The sequence below is a fragment of the Triturus cristatus genome, chromosome 2_2, assembly GCF_964204655.1.
Source record: "Triturus cristatus chromosome 2_2, aTriCri1.1, whole genome shotgun sequence".
Taxonomy (NCBI): Eukaryota; Metazoa; Chordata; class Amphibia; order Caudata; family Salamandridae; genus Triturus; species Triturus cristatus.
The window spans coordinates 888,117,344-888,135,398 of record NC_140582.1 but is presented as its reverse complement, the minus strand read 5'-3'; positions in this window follow the sequence as shown (position 1 = coordinate 888,135,398).

Here is an 18,055-nt window from a genome sequence, read left to right as displayed (position 1 = left end):
TTAGAATTGGATGCTATTCCTGCTGAACTTTCTGAATTAAATACATATGAGTCTATACTCATTCAATGTGTTCATCCGTTCCAGACCATAGTACGTATGGAGCCCAAAACTGGTAAATTACCTCCTTCAGATTTACTGAGAGGTTTAAAAGGTAGAGTGGTGTATTTGCCCTTGGATTTGAAAAAAAATATGGAAACTATTGATGCGGATACTTTGGAAACTGAACCATTAATTATTCTGGTTAATGGTGTACCTACAAAGAATAAGAAGATTTGGCAGGAGCTGGTAGATGTGCGGAAAGTACAAAGAGCAAATTTGTATTTGAAAAAAAATAACAAATGGTATGAATCAATTTATATAGAAGAAGAAGAAGAAGAAGAAGATTTACAAGGAGACACAGAAACACCAACTGGACAAATTGAAAAAGTGGACAAGTCAAAGGAAGAAGAAATTTATGAACATTTTAGCATACATCCTCTCCATTCGAAAGAAGTTATGGGAGACAATATTGATCTCTTTCAGATGAAGAAAGCAAAAGGAAATCCCGTGAGTGTATGGGAGGAGAGCTTGGAAGCTCGATGTTTTCCCCAGCTGTTTCCTAAAGGAAAAGGAGGACGATACGATGAACGTCCAGAACAGATTCCAGCTTCAGAGTATCGAACTACAAGACTATATGCTGAAGATCCCAGATTTCGACAAAGTATTCCTTATTTGTTCCATCTTTTATTTGAAAGCGACTTGTCTGCACTGTCTTATGCAGTAAATCACATTTTAAAAAGTGGAGTACATTTACAAAATGTGTCTGCTAAGGATTTTATGGAGAAAGTGCAGCACCGAGATGATCATTTGGAAACACAACTGATCAATCTGATGGCTTGTCAGCGTGGGACAAATGAATATTGGTACCGACGCCATGGTGAACTAAAATGCATGTTACGCAATTTAGGAACACCAACATGGTTCCTTACCCTAAGCTGTGCCGAGTACGCTTGGGATGATTTACTGGATTTTCTACGAGAGGCCAATTCAAACATTAAAAACATCGAATACAAGACAGCAGGAGAACTGTGCTCATTGGATCCGGTTAATGTTTGCAGATATTTCAATCATAGATTTGAGGCTATGATGTCCTTCATCTGCAATAAAAAAAATCCACCCCTTGGAGAAGTAGTGGATTTCTTTTGGAGAAAAGAGTACCAGGCAAGAGGTGCTCCTCATATTCATATGCTGCTGTGGATCAAGGATGCCCCAAAGTTTGGAACAGATACTGATGAAGCAGTGTTATCTTACATTGAAGAATATGCAACATGTGCTATACCAAAAAGCACAGAAGAGAACAAGTTAAAGGAGCAAGTTCTACGTTTCCAAAGTCATCGGTGTGGAAAATACTGTCGACGGAAATACAAGAGCAAAGAAAAATACTACACTAAATGTCGATTTGGATTTCCTAGACCTGTTCTTTCAAATGGAAGAGTCAACAGTTTTATGTCAGCTGTGAGACATACTATCACAAGAAAATCACCTAAGAATACCTACAACCTTAAAAGAAAAGAAGAATCTAAAAATATAAATGACTACAACCCAGTCATTTTATCCATGTGGAACGCTAACATGGATATACAGTATGTTGCTGACAATTCCATTGCTGTTGCTCGATATGTAACGTCTTACATTACGAAATCAGAAAAAACAGAATTGAAGGAAATGTGGGAAGAGATTTCTCACGAGAAGACTGTCAGTAAGAAGCTGTACAGTTTCAGTTTGAAGATGTTATCGCATCGAGAAATTGGATCCTACGAATGTTCAGATAGGTTATCTTCTGCAAGTCTCTACTCGAAGTCAAGAAGAATAATTTGGGCAAGTTTAGGCCTTGCAGCAATGAGAAATCGGGTACTGAAATCTGTTGGAGAAATTGAATTTTTGGCTGAGAATGACCCAGAAAGTACAGATATATTGAAAACAAACATGTTGGACACATATTATCCCAAGAGAAGTCATCATCTGGAGAACATGTGTCTCTATGAAGTGTTACAGAACTACATTTATTCACGGAAAGCTGCAGAAGACATCAACAGTGGAAAATATAAAGTTGTTGGTGAAGAAGGATGTTTGGTGAAGCAAACCAAAGGAAGTTTGATAAATCACCGGAAGCTGAGTTGCGACACTACCGACAAGAAAGAATTTTACTACTTGGCTCTTTTACAGTTGTTTAAACCATGGCGTACAGAGGATGAACTACTGGGAGAATTCCAGAGCTATGAAGATTCTTTTAATGCTTGTAAAGACAGCATACAATGCAGTACATTCTCAACTTATCTGCAAATGTTAAATGAAGAAATTGAACAGGAAACTACAATTGCAGCAGAAATAGCTAGAGACAGTTCTCAGGACAGCCAAAGTTCAGGAACATACAGTCAAGATCCCCTAGGACAACCAATCGTTGAAAATGAAGCATCAATAGCCATGAATGAAGTGGAAACGGCTATGAATCAAGGTCAAGAAGAATTTATAGACTTAGAAAATTTGGAAAGACAACTGAATCAAGAGCAGCAACAAATTTATGAAGAGATCAAAAACAAAATTGATCACGGATTTCTACATATCAAAAAAGAGTGCTCATGCACATCATTTCATCCAATCAGGATGTATGTAAGCGGACAAGCTGGCACTGGAAAAAGTTTCCTAATTAAAGTCATCAGAAGCTACCTAAAGCAAAAAACGGATTCTACTTTGTCTTGTGTGGTTACTGCTCCAACTGGGTTAGCAGCATATAACATAAAAGGAATCACCTTACATCGTTTGCTAATGTTACCAGTGGAGCATGAGAACAAAATACAATTCAACAAGCTAACTGGAGAAGCATCCTTGGAAGTTTCAAGAGTATTGAAGAAGATGCAAGTTCTCATTATTGATGAGGTGAGCATGGTATCGAACTTAATGCTTGCCTTTGTGCATTTAAGAATGCAGCAAATTTTGAAGACAGACTATGACGTGTTATTTGGTGGAAAACACGTCATAGTTTTTGGGGATCTTTTGCAACTTACTCCAGTTAAAGGACAACCAGTGTTTAATACTGTGACACATGAAGACACGAAGAAGTCATTGGGAAGCATTGGAAATACAAATATTTGGTCCTTCTTTGAGTACAAGGAACTTACAACTAATATGAGGCAAGCAAACGATGAAGAATATGGAAGTATTCTGAAAGATATCAGGATTGGAATACTCACAGAAGTTGGGAAAAAAGCATTACAGAGTCGGCTGCTACATAATTTATTTCCAAAGGAAGAAATAGTTGCAGAGAAAATATACAAGAATATTGCAGAAAACAAAAGTGTCATCTGCTTAATGCCAACTCTACGTGAATGCTCAATATTTAATGAGGAGCTTTTGAAATTGGAAAAGGAAGACATCAGGAAATTGGAAGCAGTGGACAAAATTGAGGATGGAAGAATTACTGTCACAGTAACAGGCAAACTGAAAAATAAATTGGACTCACTAGAGAAGAACATCTCCAAAACAGCAGGATTAGAAAAAAATCTATATGTTTGCATGAACTGTAGAGTGTTTTTAAGGAGAAATTTGGATGTTGAGAAAGGCTTAGTGAATGGAGCAATGGGAAGAGTTGTGGGTTTTATTAATTATCAGAAAAAAGAAGGAATTGAATGTTTAAAAATAAAATTTGATCAGATAGAAGAAGTTAAAGATATTTGTCGTTGTACAGTTCGTTTTATGCTTGTGAAAGACTTATATGTACGTAGGAAGCAGTTTCCGTTTTCTCTAGCATATGCTGTAACTATTCACAAGTCTCAAGGATTGACTGTAGATTGTGCATTTGTGAACATTGGTTCAACTGTGTTCAAAGAAGGTATGGCATATGTAGCTTTGTCACGAGTCAAAACATTATCAGGTTTATTCATGATAGACTTTGATGACTCAAAAGTTAGTGCTGATACAAACTGTGTAAAGGAGTATAATAGATTAAGAAGAAGCTATGCTCCTCATTTAGGTCAGTATCCTGTGTTGGAGAAACGTGTAGTTTCTCGTAAAAGGAGAAATGAGAATATCTGTAATGAAGATATAGAGAAGAGGAAAAAAAAGAGGAGTGATGTAATTGCAAGCAAAAAGAAAAAGGAAAATGAAGAACAGGTTGTAGGATGTCATTTTGAAAATAGCTCTGGTGTCAACTGCTATGCAAATGTAGTGCTGAATGTTGCATTTTATCTGGAAAGTTTGCAAGAGCAGATAATAGTAAATCAGGGAAAAAGATTCTGTTCAGAGCTGAGTCTCCTTTTTCAAAAGCTGAGTAAAGATAAAACTCAAATAGAAAGTGCTACTGACATTAGAAAACTTTTAGATGTATGTTCAGGACGAACACAGTTTTCTCAAAATGAACAGCAAGATGCACACGAATTTTTGATGTATTTTCTTCAGGTAGTGGAAGAAGAAGGAGTTCCCATTGACATTTTTTTTGGTCTCTCTTATAAATGGGAACATAGTTGTGATAATTGTTATAATATATGTGGCTCTATTGTTGATAATGAAAGGTTTATTTATTTGACATTGCCAGAGAGTAAAACAGTCACTTTTGCAAAATTAGTTAAAGATGCTAATCATAGCATGAAATGTGGTGAGTGTAATTCTGACATGTTATCAACATTAATTTTAAGGGAATACGGACAGTATGTAATTTTAATGATGCAACGATGTAGAGCTGATGGATCAAAATTGGATACTTTAATAAAGAAGTTTACAGGACAGCAATTATCAATTTCAGGAAAAACTTTTGTAACTGTTGCAATAATTTTCCATGATGGACCTACTGTTACTTCTGGACATTACACAGTTTATCTAAAATGTGAAAAAGGCTGGACACTGTGTAATGATTCCCAATTGATTTTCAAACAACGTTTGCCTTTTGATTTAGCAAATTCCTATCTAATCTTCCTGAAACCTAAATTTTAGAGAGACTTGGCAAGATCTGGACAAAATAATTTTACCATTTTACTGGATTACCATTGCAATTTTGTAGAAAAAATATTTTTAAAATTATCATTTGGCCTAAAGGAAAGATAACCAATTGTAATGTGGACTTTTTTAATTTTTAATGCAATTTTGAAAAACCAATAATTTAGAGATAATCGGTAACTTCTGCACATTTAAATTTTGGAATGCTATTGAACTGCCATTGGAAATTTTTTTCAAAAATGATTTAAAAAATTACTATTTGGCCATGTGGAAAAGTAAGCAATTCTATTGTGGACTAAATAAATTATTCAAAAAATTTTCGTGAACCAAAATGTTACAGAGAATCGGTGAGATCTGGACAGATTAATCTTTAGAATTTTAATGGATTTCCCTTGGAAATTTATTCCAGGAAAAAAAAAAAAAATACTATTTGGCCTAAAGGAAATAAAATCAGATGTATTTTGGAGTTATTTGAGATATAATATTGTGATTATACTTCTCAAACAAACATATCAGACGGTATTTTAAAGAAAAAAGTATTGTTTTTAGATGATATTTTTTTAGAATAATATGCATTTCTGTAATGATAAGTTTAAGTGAGAAGAGATTCTGGGCTTTTTTAATACAATCTTTGTGATTGTTAATTTTTTTTGCCCGCTGTAAAATGATGAATGCAATTGCTTTCACAATTAATAGTGAAATGCAATTTATTCTGAAAACAGCAAAAATAAGGCAAAAATATTTTTTGGTAAAAAATGTAAATATGTGTACTGTATTATTAAATGGTTTAAAAATATTAATACTTTTTTCTTTATTTTCAGATCGATATAGAAAATTTTCGGAAACTACAACCATTTTAAAAACTATTTTTTAAAAAAACAAATGAATAAATATTTTTTTGAGTGAGTATGGTAAGTCAATAATAAAAATTGTAGTCTCTCAAGGACTTTATAATGTGATAAATGATTTTTAGTGTTTTTTTTTTAAAAATAAAAAAAAGGTACGCTTACCGTACGCGTACGGTAAAAAAAAAAAAAAAAAGTTTTTAAAAACAAGTAAAAAAAAGATGGAAGATAAGGTTGGCTCTTAAAAGAACCGTTGTGTTCATGCAGGGACAGAGGAAAGGAAGCATGGGAAAATCATTCAAAGCTACAAATGTGCTGATCTATTTTGTTGTTCACTAGGGAAACACTGGTCTCCCTATGACAAATTAGATCTTTACAAAATGTGCAATGAATATCAACCTTCCGAAATCGAAGGTTCATTTCCAGAGGGCCAGCAAAAGGAGATTCTCCCCCCACAGATGAAGGGCTCACCTGACCTGCAGAAGAAGGAGTAAGCCCTGCAGGTGATGGTCCAGGCTGAGCTGCTGTGGATGTACTGGCTCGTCTTTCTGAAGAGTTACCTCCAAAAAGATGACCATGTGTCCTTCTGTGTACATCCTGGAGGTGTCTCTTCATGGTGTGATTCCCAAAGGAATACTTCCTGTTAGGATTACCTCTAGAAAGTACACGCTTACACAGCTTGCAAGTAACTAAGGGTGCATTCACCTTTTGCTGGCCTTCTGGAAAAGTAAAATAATCCCAAACATAAGAAGGCTTTACTTTCCTCGCTCTCTGCCTCAAGACAGTGCTGCTGGTGCTAGCCTCACTCTCAGAAGAGCTCTGCTGTTCTGCCATCGTATCCCAAAGACAAACCAGCTCCTTCTCCCAAGGGATCACAAGCAGAAATGAGGGGAATGGGTGTGGTGTAGGAGAGTTCTAGAACTGAAAGTACTTTCAACCAATCAAAAGTTGTGTTTCATGATCACATGACCTACCGTACGCTTACGGTACGCTTACGGTGCGCTTACGGCAAAAAGTACGCATGCGCGTAAAAAAGACACGCGCTTGCGCGCATGCGCATAACAGTCACTCCCCGGCACTTCCGCGTAACGTGCGCGTGTGGCGTAAGCGCGCACGCGACCCACGCGCAGTACGCGCGGCTACGCAAAGTACGTAACTATACGCAAGCAGCGTAGATAAATTACGGGCGTTGCGTAAACCGTACGCTTACCGTGAGCTTACGGTACGCGTACTATAAAAAAAAAAAAAAAAAAAAAAAAAAAATCTGGAAATAAATTTTACATGTTTATTTTAAAAAATTTATATAAAATAAATATTTAATGATTTTAAAAATTTAAGCATAGTCTTTATAAAAGGTAAGAAAATTAAATTAAAAATATGTTTGAAAAAAATGAAGAATAAAAAAAAAAAATAGCATTTAAAAAACCTTGCAAATTCACTGAAAAAACCATGGGTTTCACACACGTTATAGTTAGGAATTAGCATTTAAAAAACCTTAGAAATTCACTGAAAAAACCATAGGTTTCACACACGTTATAGTTAGGAATTAGCATTTAAAAAACCTTAGAAATTCAGTGAAAAAACCATAGGTTTCACACATGTTATAGTTAGCTGGACATTTTACTCGTAAAAAACCAATGAAATTGCCCCGTTATAGTTAGTTCAGCTAACTATAACTCGCGCGCCCGCAATGCACTGCTGATGACGTCACATATTACATCACTCATGACATGGTCAGTGACATCACTCATGACATCACTGATGACATCTCAAATGCCATCACTGATGACATCACTGATGACATCATCCTTGTGATAGAGTGGCAGACCTCCTCTCACCTTAATATAAGCTTTGATACACACATTCAAAAATAGAGACTAAAATTTTCAAAACAATGGACATACCAATACCAGTTACAACAACCTCTTCAGTAATTCTAAGATCAACATACACATCCACTCATTCACCAACAGTCCTATACAGTCACTCATACATGTACTCACTCATCATATGTACTCATACACCTATACATCCTGTTACATAATGCCACTCATCCATAGAGTTACTCACACACATAGTCACTCATGCTAGTAAAGAATCAAACATACATTCACCTGCATATACAGTTATACACACACCACCACACTTACTTCTACGGAAACTTACACATACTTAGTCTTTTAAACAATCACTTATAGAAACACATACTTATTCATACAGGAACTCTTTCAATCTCTCCCTCTCACATATACTCACATATATACACCAATAGTCACATATACTAGTTTAAAACATATGTAGTTACTCATAAAGACACTATTGAGACAGTCATTCACTCACTAACACACCAATACACACACGCATCCACCCATGCAGTCCTGCACACATGCTCTGTTCAACACATACAAACAGTGAGTCACTCATTCATGCACCTATGCACTACGTCATACCCCCCACCGAACCATGCAGACACTCAGACTAATACTCAAAAAAACCAACTAATAACCTATATAGACACCCATGTAGCTACTCACCAACCCATGCAGCCACTTATACACAAAGTGAAAAAATGATACAGATATTTACATATTTAAATATTACTCACTAAGCCATGTATTCACTATGATACACTTAATCAGTCAGTTACACAATCAATTTTTCAAAAAGAAATCATCCATTTAGACAGTAATATACCCATTTATTCTTCTATCAACCTTGAGATATACATATATAAAACATATTTAATTTTCAGAAAAACACACATTCACTGGATGATGTCATCAGTGATGTCATCAGTGATGTCATTTGAGATGTCATCAGTGATGTCATGAGTGATGTCACTGACCATGTCATGAGTGATGTAATATGTGACGTCATCAGCAGTGCATTGCGGGCGCGCGAGTTATAGTTAGCTGAACTAACTATAACGGGGCAATTTCATTGGTTTTTTACGAGTAAAATGTCCAGCTAACTATAACATGTGTGAAACCTATGGTTTTTTCACTGAATATATATATATATATATTCACTGAAAAAAACATAGGTTTCAGGCATGTTATAGTTAGGAATTAGCATTTAAAAAACCTTAGACATTCACTGTAGAAACCATAGGTTTCAGGGGTGTTATAGTTAGCTGGACTTTTCACTCGTATAAAACCATTGAAATTCCCCCGTTATAGTTAGTTCGGCTAACTATAACTCACGCGCCCGCCATGCACTGCTGATGACGTCACATATTACATCACTCGTGACATGGTCAGTGACATCACTCATGACATCACAGATGACATCTCAAATGACATCACTGATGACATCACTGATGACATCATCCAGTGAATGTGTGTTTTTCTGAAAATTACATATGTTTTATATATGTATATCTCAAGGTCGATGGAAGAAGAAATGGGTATATAAGTGTCTAAATGGATGATTTGTTTTTGAAAAATTGATTGTATAACTGACTGATTAAGTGTATCTTAGTGAATACATGGCTTAGTGAGTAATGTTTAAATATGTAGATATCTGTATCAGTCTCTCACTTTGTGTATAAGTGGCTGCATGGGTTGGTGAGTAGCTACATGAGTGTCTACATAGGTTATTAGTTGTTTTTTTGAGTATCAGTATGAGTGTCTGAGTGTCTGTATGGTTCGGTGGGGGGTATTACATAGTGCATAGTTGCATGAATGAGTGACTCTCTGTTTGTATGTGTTGAAGACAGCATGTGTGCAGGACTGTATGGGTGGATGAGTGTGTGCATGGGTGTGTTAGTGAGTGAATGACTGTCTCAATAGTGTCTTTATGAGAAACTACATATGTTTTAAACTAGTATATGTGACTATTGGTGTATATAAGTGAGTATATGTGAGAGTGAGACATTGAAAGAGTTCCTGTATGAATAAGTATGTGTTTCTACAAGTGATTGTTTAAAAGACTAAGTATGTGTAAGTTTCTGTAGAAGTAAGTGTGGTGGTGTGTAAATAACTGTATATGCAAGTAAATGGATGTTTGATTCTTTATTAGCATGAGTGACTATGTGTGTGAGTAACTCTATGGATGAGTGGCGTTATGTAAAAGGATGTATAGGTGTATGAGTACATATGATGAGTGAGTACATGTATGAGTGACTGTATAGGACTGTTGGTGAATGAGTGGATGTGTATGTGGATCTTAGAAATTACTGAATAGGTTCTTGTAACTGATATTGGTATGTGAATTGTTTTGAAAATGTTAGTTTCTATTTTTGAATGTGTGTATCAAAGGTTATATTAGGGGGAGAGGAGGTCTGCCACTCTATCACAAGGATGACGTCATCAGTGATGTCATTTGAGATGTCATCAGTGATGTCATGAGTGATGTCACTGACCATGTCATGAGTGATGTAATATGTGACGTCATCAGCAGTGCATTGCGGGCACGCGAGTTATAGTTAGCTGAACTAACTATAACGGGGGAATTTCAATGGTTTTATACGAGTGAAAAGTCCAGCTAACTATAACGCCCCTGAAACCTATGGTTTCTTCAGTGAATTTGCAAGGTTTTTTAAATGCTAATTCCTAACTATAACGTGCCTGAAACCTATGTTTTTTTCTGTGAATTTCAAAGGTTTTTTAAATGCTTATTTCTAACTTTGCCTAAAGAGATAGGACATGTGAAGAAAGAAACAAAAACGCACAGAAAGAAAAAAAGAAATGCAGAAAGAAGCAACAGAAGTCCTCAAAGACGAAGAAAAGTGCAGGAAGAAGGATAGCCTGCAGAAAGAACAAACAGAAGAGCAGAAAGAAGCCTTGTTGCAAAATCATTCTGTACCCTCAACTTTTTCAGACGGATACTGGTGGTAACTGAGTCTGACTAACCAGTCCTAGAGCCAGTGCTATGTTAAAAGACACTGAAAACACCTACATACACTAGGGAACACTATGTGTTGGGGTCCCCCTGTGATCAGCATGACCTCCTCTGTAAGCCCCTAGTATATAATAGAGCAGGGGATTAAAACTACCTCTTAAAACGTGCCACAGGGCGTGTTTGCACACGTCACCTCAGGCCCCGTCCCATCACTTCCCCACTGTGTAAACACGCCCTGTGGCCGTTTTAAGTTGGGAGATTAAGTCCCCTTGAATCCTAAGGGTCCCTAGGTTCCATCTAGACTACTAGGTGCCTCCAGTAAGCTCCACAGAGCTGCGTTGCAGACAGGTGTAAAAAGTGGCACGGCCTGGACCACCTCTCTGCAACGCAGCTCAGTGGCGCTTACTGGAAGCAGCTGGTGGGCTAGTTAGCCCCCAGGGGCCCTCAGGATTGAAGGGGAATTATTTTCCCAAATTAAAACGCACCATAAGGCGTGTTTGCACACATCACCTCAGGTCCCGTACCCTCCCATCCCCACTGTGTAAACACGCCCTGTGGCCGTTTTTTAAGTTGGGAGATTAAGTCCCCTTGAATCCTGAGGATCCCTAGGGGCAAAATAGCCCACTAGGTACCTCCAAAAAGTGCCACAGAGCTGCGTTGCAGAGAGGTGTAAAAAGTGGCACGGCCTGGACCACCTCTCTGCAACGCAGCTCAGTGGCGCTTACTGGAAGCACCTGGTGGGCTAGTTAGCACCCAGGGGCCCTTAGGATTGAAGGGGAATTATTTAACCAACTTAAAACGCGCCATAGGGCGTGTTTGCACACGTCACCTCAGGCCCCGTCCCCTCCCTCCCCACTGTGTAAACACGCCCTGTGGACGTTTTGTAAGTTGGGAGATTGAGTCCCCATGAATCCTGAGGATCCCTAGGGGCAAAATAGCCCACTAGGTACGTCCAGTAAGCGCCATTGCAGACAGGTGTAAAAAGGGGCACGGCCTGACCCACCTCTCTGCAACGCAGAGCAGTGGCGCTTACTGGAAGCACCTGGTGGGCTAGTTGGCCCCCAGGATCCCTCAGGATTGAAAGGGAATTATTTCCCCAACTTAAAACGCACCACAGGGCGTGTTTGCACACGTCACCTCAGGCCCAGTCCCCTCCCTTCACCACTGTGTAAACGCGCCCTGTGGCCGTTCTAAGTTGAGAGATTAAGTCCCCTTCAAACCTAAGGGTCCCTAGGGTCAAACTAGCCTATAGGTACCTTCAGTAAGCGCCACAGAGCTGCGTTGCATAGAGGTGTAAAAAGGGGCATGGCCTCAGAACACCTGTCTGCAACGCAGCTCCCTGGCACATACTGGAGATACCTGTTGGGCTAGTTGGCCCTCAGGGACCCTCAGTATTGAAGGGGAATTAATTCCCCAACTTACAACTGGCCAGGGGGCGCGTTTGCAGAGTGCTGCAAGGAGGGGGTGTGGCCTCCGGCGCGATGCCGGTCTTTTATTTATTTTATTTTTTTAAGAAGGAGGGCTCTGTGGCCCCCCTTCTTTTTATAATTTACTGGCCCTGGGGACCCCATCCCCCAGGGCCTCCACCCTAAATTTTTTGTTGAAAAAAATAAATTTGGCCCTCCCAAGGCCTTAATCGGCCCCGGGGACCCCAATCCCCGGGTCATGGCCTTTATTTAAAAATTCTTTAGGAGGGGGCTGCATTGCCCCCCTACTCAGGCCACTTATGGCCCCGGGGACCCCATCCCCCGGGGCCGGCCTTTGCTTTTTGTTATTTAAAAAAAAATATATATTTATAGAAACACCTAAGACATGCTGGACAAACCGTATGTACCTATCACCATGACGATTTGCGTGATATTCATTAAAAGGCGACTATGCATAGAATGAATCCACATGGAATGTATTTACACCGCTAGTGAAGCTCTGACGTGTCTGACGCCCTACCGTGCCTAATCCCGGCGCCCCCGCCGGTGGGTACTCTCCAAGTAGACACCCTTGTTGTTTATTTATACAAACATGGGTAGCTATTGACGAGCACATTTAATATACATGCACACCAAGCCATTCAAAGGGGTTTCGACAAAAATTCGACCAAACTATGCAAGAAACCCCCCTCATGGTTAATAAAATACACATCCACCGCCGGATGTGTAATACTTTTTATTTTACTCTCTGGAAAGGAGACGAACCTCACTTGAGAGTCACAGCGTGCTCCGGTCTGAGCCCAATGCTGTGTTACACCCACGAGCGCCCGCCGAGTGCCTCACACCTCTGTGTTGTATTCCACCAGCTAGTGCGTATGCTATGACACTCTCTAGCCCATGTGCACTGTAACACCACCCCGTGAATATGTCATGCCACACTTGCCTTCGCACAGGTTATATTGCCCCATCTAACGTGCCTTCCTCTATGCCTATGTTATAACGCACAACGCTATGCCATACATATTACAATCTGGGATCCATATCTTTGTCACAGTGCATATGCAACGTTACACTCCCCAGCACATATTTTATATTACAACTTTAGAGACTAGTTAGGTTACACAACACTGCCCTGTGCATATTACACTCCAAGGCGCATATCGCATAGCACGCGCTAGTGCCTGTGCTATCTCGCGCTCTCCAATGAATCTGTCATTGCACACAATATATTGCATATTATATTTCATGCCCCGGTTCATCTTATATCACACTTTTTGGAGCATAGTTTATACCATATACTATATCTAGTTTTCGTTTTCAATCGTGCTCTCAGGACTATGTTCTATATAACACTGCGTCCACCTACCCTTTTCACGGGCATTACATTTTGCGATGGGGGTGGAAGGTCAGGGGGTGTTTCTGCCAAGTGAGCCCTGAGTCACAGTCACAAACGTGCTCTTCTTCCTGAATAAAAGTGAGATTATGCTGCATACTTGTTCATATTTTAAGTAGTTCGCACAGACACACATTTTAAAAACAATAAAGTTCCTAATACCCACCTTCTCTGAACAGTTAGCTTGCTGCCCCATCCACCTCCTCCCTATCCTCTGTTGTCTGAATCCATGGACTAGCCTCCTCTCTCCTGCCATGCATGGTCTGATGTGCTGCCACTGCCCTCCATTTAGCATGATGTACCAGTCCACTCCTCCTGCCCTCCATTGCCCAACTCTATGGTCCATCATTGACCTCCTGCTTAGCCTCTGTGCTTAGCTTGCTGCCCCTTTTCTCCTTCCCCCTGCCCTCCGATGTCTTTTTGCATGCCCCTGCTCCATCCTTTTTGCCCACCATGTTCCATGGACCTGCCACTCCTATCTACTCTGAGTGTTCTGTTGAGCTGCCACTCCCCTCCAACCTGCCTAGCATTGTCAGATTACTGTAACCTGTCCCTGCCACCTCCAGCCTGCCTGTCCACATGCCATGCCCCTATCCCCTTCCTCCTGTCCTCCATGGTCCATTTTACTGCCACAGCCTTCTGCCCTCCCTGGTCTGTTGTGCTGCAACTGCTCCTCCTGCCTGCCCCTCGCGGTCTGTTGTGAGGCCCCAGCTGCTCCTTACCCCCTACCATCTTCCCTCCATGGTCTGTGTGTATGCCATCATAGTCTCATTGTTGCTCTCCATGGTGTGTCTTGTTTCTAGTGCCCATCCTGCCTGACCTCCATGGTCATCTTGCTGCTCCTGCCCTGCCCCCTTGCCCCCACCCCTCTGTTTCCATGTGCAGACCCCTATTCCCTACCTCCTGGCTTGTCTGTTCAATTGTAATGCCCCTGATCCGTCCCTCCTGCCCTTTATGGTCTGTTATGCTGCAGCTTTCTCTCCTGTCTGTCCATTATGGTCAGCTAGCTACCATTGCCTCTTTCCCCTCTGTTCTCTGTTGTACATGTGCATGGTCCTGTCCCCTCCCTGTTGCTTTCTATGGATTGTTGTGCTGCACTCCCGTCCCGCATGCGCTATGTGGTGTAATGTGCTGCTGAAAACCCTGATGCCTGCCCTGTAGGGTCAGTTTGGTGCACCTCTCCATGTCCCTCCTGTCCTCTGTTATCCGAGTCCATGTCCCTACCCCAATTCCTCCTGCCTACCATGATCCACTGTACCATACTTGCGAACATTTTGAACTTGGTAAGAGGGCGATTTTGAAAACAAACTGGGGTATTGATTTTCCCCTTTGAGTTACATTGAAAAAGAGGAGATTGTAGACAGGAGACAGATCAAATAAAGCCCATTTGAGCTTAAAAACATTGGACGTTTCCTGGCTGAAACGGGTCTGTTGGCATGTATGGTTGTACTAACACTGCCTCTTCCTTCTGCCCACAATGGTCTATTATATTGCCACAGCCTCTCTTGCCAGTCCTGTATTATTGGTTTGTTGCCCCTGCCCCCCTTTCCACTGCCCTCCATAGTCTGTTGTGCTGCCACTGCCCTTCTTGCCTGCCCAGTGTGGTAAAATTGTTGCCTCTGCACTCTCCTACCTGCCTTCAATTTTCAGAGTCCGTGCCCGTGGCCTCTGCCTCTCAACAGTATCCCAATGAACAACTAGATTGCTAACATTCTATATTTATTACAAAAGTGTGGAACGCCTGACGTCATCTTGATGTAATCAAAACTGTAATACCTAGAGTATTTCCTTTAGAAATTACATTTATGAGAGAGTCTTATTTGCATCAAAATTATGGTTAGTGCTCTAAAAAACTAAAATGAGGACATATTTTCTGAGTTTTCAAATAGCGACAAAGAACTTTTAAATTATTTGTAATTTTTATGTTTTTTTATCCAGTTGACCACTAAATGTTGCACCTAGGTGAGAGGATGTGGTGTTACTTCCAGAGCTGCAGACTTTGCAACTGGGGAACCAGGTTGGAGTTTCTGCTTCAGCACAACATTCTGTGATTCTGCTCAAATCACTTAATCTCCCCATTGAGGAACTTCGATTTCTGATCGCGATCGAAGCGACCCGCCATTTTGTGCTCCGCCGCCATTTTATGTTGCCATCACTCAGGCAGCACGGCGAACAAAGTCTATTCTGCTTTTTCTGCAGCCTGGTGTCGAAATACGCCTTCTGCCTCTATTTGCAAAGCTGGTGTTAGAACTAGCTGAGTACACTAATCCCTGTCTGGCTTTCCTAATCCCCATCTCAACTATCTGTTGGCTCACACTATTCTTCCCTGACCGTATCTTATCGACTGGCCTTCACTGTCTTCTGCTAGCATTCTCTCGTTTCACAACTGTCCTCCAACACACACAAACGTATCTCGCCACCTGCAAGTTAGTTCCAATCCATTAATAAATTAACTTGAGGGAGGGATGACAAACATAGTTGGAGGAGAGGTCTCTTCAAGTCATCTGACACTTTTGTTTTCCAACTTTTCCTATTGGTTCCATCCTGTTTTCTAACTTTTCTTATTGGCTCTTTCTGTGTGTTTTGGGAGTGCTTTTGGTCAATGTATATGAACTCTATACAGTATAAAACCCTGTGCGCCACAGAGCGAAGTGGCAGTCTCCTGAGAACCTACTTTGTGTACTTCTAGGATAACTGTACTAGCTGCAGCTAAATAAATCTGATCTTCTAACGCTGACAGAGTGTCCCGTGTCTCTGTGTAGCTAAGCAGGAGAACTCCGGAGACCCTGCACCGCCAGGCCCAAAAGGTTCTGGTTCTTCAACTGGCGCCCAATGTGGGGCGGCTTCAGAGGTACCGGTTCTGCTCGAAGGTCATGAGGAACCCCGCAAGAAAATTCCGGAGGGTTCGCGAGCCACATTAAGCGACCCCTGTATGTCGAAAGTGGTCCGAAGGTCTTTTGCAGCGCGGTTACTCCTTCCTGACGGCTACTGACGACCGCTGCCCTGACTGCCGCCCTGCTTTGACCCTTCCTTTGATGATGTATGGTAAGGCGAGACGATAGACGGGCCTCTGTTGGTGGAAGAAGACATCCTTAGTTAAGTATTTTCGTGGGTCGCGCCCACAATTTTGGTTCTTTGATTGATTTCTTTGGGTACTTAGATGTATCTATTGCAATAGACAAAGCCGAGGGTAAGTGCATTTGTGCTGCGTAAACTGAGTTTTACTCCCTTGAAGTTTGTGAACAGTCCGAAGACATCTCGAGATGCCTGGTCTGACTAAGGTTGGAAGAATTTGTTGTCTTGGTTGTAATAGGGATTCCCGACTTGAGGACTCTTGTCCGATTCCTTCGGTTGGAACTCCCACATATGAGCTCTATTCAAAACATGGTATCGGCCCCATTGCCTTTAACGAGACATGGACCCGATACACGAAGAAAGATGGTGTTCTAAAATGGCCAGAAAATGGTAGTTTTGATCCTGATGTGCTAGACAATTTGGAAGCAGTTTTATTTAAAAGAAAAGCCCGTCCGGCAATGTTTGACTCTTTCCGCCTTTGGCGTAAGGAAGCCAAACAGAAAGAAATTAAACAAGCAAAACGAGATAGGAAAGCACAGGGTATGACAATTATACAGGCTGCCCAATGGTTTAAAGACGATGAAATTGACAATGCGACTGAAATTTCGGAAAGACAGCGTATGGCGATAGATAAATGCTATCCGGCGTTGCCTGTTTCTCCTTCTGATAATAAGAAAGATATAGAAGAAGATCCCCTAATGTCTCACTTATTAAGGTTGCCTCCGCCCTATGCACAAAGTGCCAATCCACCTCAGCCTTTACAGCCTGTTCAGCTGCCAGCGGTACTTCCGCCTGCTCCGGCTCTTCTGCATTTGCCTCCTCCAGTATTACCGCCCTTGCCGGTTTTACCGTTAGCCTCAACTTCTTTGCCCTCATCTCCTGATCTTAGATCTCCTTTGCCTTCTGCTCCTTCTGCAATTACCAGTTCCTCTCTTGTCAGTTCTCCTAATACTCTGTCTCCAATTCTTATGTCTAATTCTCCGTCTGGGCGTAAGCGTCTCACAGACACTGTTACTGGTATTCTATCTCCTTTCTTTGAAGCTTTAAATGTGTCTCCGGCTTTTTATCGAAGGCAATCTCGTAGTCAGTTCCCAGATTTTGAGGAACGAGAGAGGTTGGACTCTCTTGCACGAAAATGGATCAAGAAGGGTCCACAATACAGTGTGCTTGATATTATGCCTACCTTTTTGCAATGGAATGCGCCTACGCAAAGATATGTTTTTAATGCAATGTGTGACACTCTCCTTAAAGAATGGGAAGATGTGAGTTCGAGTCCGATCCCACAAGATCTGTTAAATGTTCAGACTGATTTTGATAAAGGACTTATTGTGGGTTCTAAGGTTGAGGAAACTGTAAGGACACTTATCTCTTATAGATCCTTATTGTTTTCTCAGACTTTCCTTGATTCCGACCCGTCGGTTAAACTGACGTTGAAAAATTATCCTATGAGAGAGGTTCCTCCATTATGGAAAGAAGAGGTTGCGGGAGTAGGTGGTAATGCACCT